The sequence below is a fragment of the Augochlora pura genome, chromosome 5, assembly GCF_028453695.1.
Source record: "Augochlora pura isolate Apur16 chromosome 5, APUR_v2.2.1, whole genome shotgun sequence".
Lineage (NCBI taxonomy): Eukaryota > Metazoa > Arthropoda > Insecta > Hymenoptera > Halictidae > Augochlora > Augochlora pura.
This window is the reverse complement of record NC_135776.1, coordinates 9227389-9233388: the sequence shown is the minus strand read 5'-3', so window position 1 is coordinate 9233388 and position 6000 is coordinate 9227389.

Here is a 6000-nt window from a genome sequence, read left to right as displayed (position 1 = left end):
TCGGAGCTCATAACGAAGCGGGATTAGACGCGTCTCTACCGAAATACTAATCCATTTGTTATACAGAGGGCAGTAAAATCTATCCGGGCGAGCGGATCCAGGCTGATGTTATTTTAGGTGATATCTGAGAGCGGCTGGGCGCTAGTCGGAACGGGAAGAGAGCGCAGCACGATGGGGGAGAGGGAGGGAAAGAGGACTCGTCGCAGGTTGGCCCGGGGCCCTGGTAAGAGGGCGGCGGAGGACCCTCGAAGGTAATCTTGGCTCGTTCGTGGAGGGTTGCATTTTGATCCCTGGAGCTTCCGCCGTGGCACGATCTCCGCGTACCTTGTCTCTGCTCACGCATTTACTATAATTAGAACTCCCTAATTAACGAGCAAACGTCGCGCGAGCCTTTCGTAATCTTGGGCTTGACCTTCCACCGTCGTTTAGAAACTTCTCTTTTTACCTACGCGCGTTTCACTTTTTAATCCGGTTTCCTTTCGACCGGCACCGACGGGAAACAGAGGGTGGCTTCCGTGCTCTCGTTGTGCGCGCACGAAGCAATACGAGCCGTTTTTCCGCTTCCACGGAAATAGAACGGGACGATAGACCGACCAGCGTCACCGACCAAACCTATTTATTTATTTGCAGTCGTCTATTTGTTTGCTCGAGGTTTTACGGTTTCTAGCGTCGCCTAGGATCAACCATGGGAAATATTAGGCTCTGTCCCATTAGTTTCTTCCTCTTTTCAGATGCGAAATCAATGGACGATATTTGTTGTTTAAGGTTAATTTATTGTTTTTACCTTCGTCCACCTCTCAGGAAGCTTCACTATGCCCTCTTTCTAAAACAGTTTAGACTTATTTGCTAAATATCCGTCGAACTGCGTTTTTATTTCGCTTTCGGATTTGTGATATTCGTTACGGAGAGAATTGTTTAACGAGGGAAACGAGTAATAATAGGATGGGACAAGGTCTGGGGAGTTAGAAGGTTCAGGTAGAACGTCCCAATCAAACTGGAAGAGTTTCTGCCTTACGAGCAACGCAACATGGCGGTCTTGCGTTGTCGCGATGAAAAAAGACACCTCGTCGGTTCGCGAATTCTGCCCGTTTTTCAGCTATGACGGCTTTCAATTTATCCGGTTGATTGCAATATTTTGCAGAATTGATCGTATTGCCAGTGGAAGGAGTTCGTAGTACATTACACCTTTCCAGTCACACCAAATGCACGAAAGAACTTTCTTCGGATCAAGTCTAGACTTCGCAACAATTTCGGTCGATTTTCCATAAACCAAGCGCGTTTCGATGCACATTTTCATATAAAATCCAAGTCTCGCCTTCAGTGACTTGACTCTTTAACACGTTGCGCGCCACGTCACCGAAATATGAGTGACACTAATTTCTGACCAATCTTGAAAACTGATTATGTTTGCAATATATTATTGGTAGATTTCTATTCGGTAAACGGCTGTAGTGATCGATATCTGTTAAAGTATCGATCAAATAATTTCAGATTTATGCTCGTTGGAAAGGTGACATTTCGCATTACAAAAATTCTTTTTTTCGCATTTTGTTCGGTCCATTCAGTTGTGAGCTGAAAATTTAACCCTTAGCACTCGGCGCCATCATGGATTTATATTATTATATGGTATACGATATATATGCATATATAATATTGTTATAATAATAACGATTTACATGAATTTGTAGACATCGAGAAATAGTTGCAAATCGCTAATAAACTTTAATGTTTAGTCATATACTAGAATTACGATGTCCCTTGAGAGGGGACAGCCGTCTCAGGGTGCAAAGGGTTAAATAATAAACTCTAACCAATATTAAATTTGAAGTGAAACCTCAATTCAATGGAATCTCGTAGACCTAAATCTAAGTCGACCTGTATTATTTAGTCCTAATTTCAATTAAAATTCAAAATCATCGAATTTACTTGTTAAAACTTAGATCATAATTACCCCCAACTTCTGACTGATCTAAGTTCTATGATAAAGGTGAAAATGAAAGCCAAGCGGCTGAAATTGTGAATGGTGTTTATAGTCTAAACAACGATACTATAACAGCCACTTACGCGCAATTTTATTTTCGTCGATTCCGTTCAAGTATTTTTGATGTTGAAAATGCACCTCGTACAGGTAGGCCTATCGTAGAAAATGTTGACAAAATCACAGAAATAATAGAAGTTGACCGGCATGCTAGCAGTCGTAGCATCGCCTGGAAGCTAAAGATCGACCATGAAACAGTTTTAAAGCATTTGTACAAAGCTGGATTTAAAAAGAAGCTCGACGTTTGGGTGCCACATCAATTAACACAAAAACCATGATGGTTCGAATTTCCATCTGTGATGTCTTGGCCAAACGTTCATGGTCAAAGCCTGGTGAAGCAAGTCAGACGGTGGCCAAACCAGAACTAACAGCCAAGAAGGTTCTGCTGTGCATTTGGTTGGACTGGAAAGGAAACATTTGTTATGAGTTACTTCCGTATGGTCAAACACTAAATTCGAATCTCTACTGTCAACAACTAGACCGTTTGAAGCTAGCGATTGACCAGAAACGGCCAGAATTGGCCAACAGGAGAGGTGTTGTGTGCCATCAAGACAACGCCAGGCCACACATGTCTATAATGACTCGTCAGAGAATTCAGGAGCTTGGCTGGAACGTTTTGATGCATCCACCATATAGCCCAGACCTGGTACCAAGCGATTACCATGTTTATCTTGCATTGCAAAACTTCCTCAGTGATAAGAAATTGGCATCGAGAGAAGATTGTGAAAGTCGATTACAAGAGTTTTTCGCTAATAGGGACCAAGACTTCTATGAGAGAGGCATTATGAAGGTACCTTTAAAATGGCAACAAATTATAAAACAAAACGGTGCATATTTGACCTAAATCGGACAATGGGAAACGTGTTAAATAAAGTCTTGAAGTTCACGTAAAAATAATGGATTTCTTTCTCCCCAAACTAATATATGAACAAATTGAGATTGACTAGAATGTTTCGGATGCGAAAGAGTTCTAATGCCAGCCCCTATAATAAATATTAAATTTCTAGTTTCGCTTTAATCAATTAAATTGTTTTAACTATGTGGGGATTTTAGTGGTTGATTGTCAGTGCTCAATGTATTAAAAAAGGATTTGTTTCATGCCGCTGAAGAAGCAAATCGCACGTAGAGACGCGGTTCATAAGGACGGTCTTATGGAACACCCTAATAGTTTTTGATACTTGTTCAATGTTTATAAGAAATGCAAATATTTAGAATTAGATATCTGTCGAACAAGTTTCTTAATGTGATTGAAATGTAAAGGAGATGATAAGGTTTTTTATTGGTGTATAATTTTAACCCTTTGTGCTGAAATGGTGACTATCTGAGGGAACATTGAGGTTTCAAGATAATATTTATGACAATAAAGTTTAGATTTATAGTTGTTATAAAATAAATAAATAAATAAAATAGATAATATCAACATTGTTTAATGGAATTAAATTTATTATATCCATATTATAATATCCGCAGTCCAATAATAACTTCAATAGATCAATACTCTTTTCATCGCGACATTTATTGAATTAACCAACTAATCTCGTCTTACACTAACTGCAACAGTAACACAATTTAAAAAACCGAGGAACAAATAGAATATTTTTTATTTCAACTGCGAGTAGTTAATTATTATCACAACTATTTGAAATTAATTTTTATCATAGTTACAAGCAACACGTTACTCGTATATTTTATAAATCGTGCAAGTAAAAGAAACAACAAAAAGTGACACGAACAGTAGATTAGATCACGCGCGACGTATTTATTTAAATAATAGCGGCGGTCGCGAGAGTGGCGCGTTCTCATAGAACCCGCGATCGCACGACCGTGATTTCGTTCCCCCTGTTCTAATAGAAAAGACAATTGGAGCTGGAAACCCCTCGAGCGGAACGACGGTGGTCGCGAGCTGTTTTGAAATAAACTTTAAAACGTTGTACAAACACTCCACCGGCGTGGAAACATATTGAACAGAAATTAAAAAATAAGCTTCGTAAGCTACCATTCGTATAGATCTGACCTCTCGGGGAGAGAGAGCGGCTGTATCGCTGGGGCTGAGAAACCAGATCGACACGAATAGAGGGTAAAACTTCCGACCACAAACCTTCTACCGTTTTATTAAGCGCGTATATACCTACCCCGGCAGCTCTCTTATATTTATTCTGGCTAAATATTATATTTATATTTATCTGGCAAGATTGCAATTTCGTTCAAATTAATTTCTTCAAAGTATCGATCGATATTACTGGGATTTTTATCCCTTAAAAAATCAATAAAGCCTTACAATCTGAGAGAGATGATGGAATAAAAAATTTTTAACGACGATAGAAATTTTTGGAAAATATATATTAATAAATATTTATCATTGATATATAAATAGCTTGGAAAATAGCTCGGACTTGGCAATATCTAAATTTTATATTTATACTGGCTAAATTTTATATTTATATTTGTAATCGATTTTACTAAGTGTAAATAATTTACTAGGTATAGTATCGATTGATTTTACTAGGATTTTGATCCTTTAAAAAAATCTATAAAACCTTGAAATCTGAGAGCGACTATAAACATTTTTGGAAAAATATATATCAATGTGTATTGATCGAAAAATAAATATCTTGTTTCGATGTTTAATAAAAATCTTTAGCAAGTAGTTTTTAAAAAATAGCTTCTTGGCTGACAGTACTTAATAATAGAATAAACAATTGTAAGTACAGTTTAGATACGATTTTTATTTTCTATAAAAATTTACAGAATGTTTTATTACACTAGGCTACAAATACGTAAACCATAAATGTAAATTAACACAGTAATATCAGTGAAATTTAATATTCAATTTATCTGTAGTTTTACAATCCTTAGATTGACATTGCGATAGAATTAATTTTATAAGCAACAGAGATATACATAAATAAAATAGTATTTTTCAATAAATCGTTTACTCAAATATGCTAATAAATACTATTATATTCGTCATTAATCTACTAACTGACGAATACAAAATTCACATAGCTCTAGTTTTTATAAGACTTGCTATTATTAAATATTTATGTTTTGGGAAATATACAAAATTTATATGTGAAAACACATGTGTAAAAGATAATATTTCTGTGCTGTAAAATAACTGCAATTACAATTACCAGCATCACACTTGCCAGCACTGTACAATTTTATCAACTACTGTTATAAATTAACAAAATAATTCTGTCATAGTAACAAAATAACGCTGTTATGAATGAACAAAATAATTCTGTCATAGTAACAAAATAACACTGTTATGAATGAACAAAATAATTCTGTCATAGTAACAAAATAACGCTGTTATAAATTAACAAAATAATGCTATCACAAATTAACAAAAATTATATCCACGTTCAAACAAATATAGATGATTTAAATAATATATTTAGACAGTTCTAAATCGTCCGTAAAAAAGTTCCCGTGTTTCTGTAAAATAATTCGTCATCGAACGGTACACAAATTTATATTTAAATGGATATTCGAATGATTCACCGCATAGTTGATTTCGCGAATGGTAAACGTCAGGAAAAATCACTGGCGTCGTTCGTTTAATACAGCCTATTTCTGGCTGTCCTTTATAACGTCGTTTGCGGCTTTGTCTTGACAGTACGTAGGTGAATAAAGTCGAGGAAGCAAAAATGGGAACGAAAGGAACGATAAAACCCGACGGGTGGTGGCAGTGTGCACCGCGCTGATAAATATAACGTAACAAGTTCACTGGAATAACAACTTCATCCCGCCAGGATCAATGAGACTTTGCCGCGACTTTTACGCAGAATTTCCTTCCGAGTAAACGTATGCGCGCCGGAAATCGGGAAGATAGAGAATCGATCATTCTTTCCATTACCTTCTATTTGTCTCCGGTATACAACACGCGTTCACGGTTACACGAAGCGAAAGCATGATATAATAATGCGTTAACCCCTTACGTTATAATAACGAGTCAA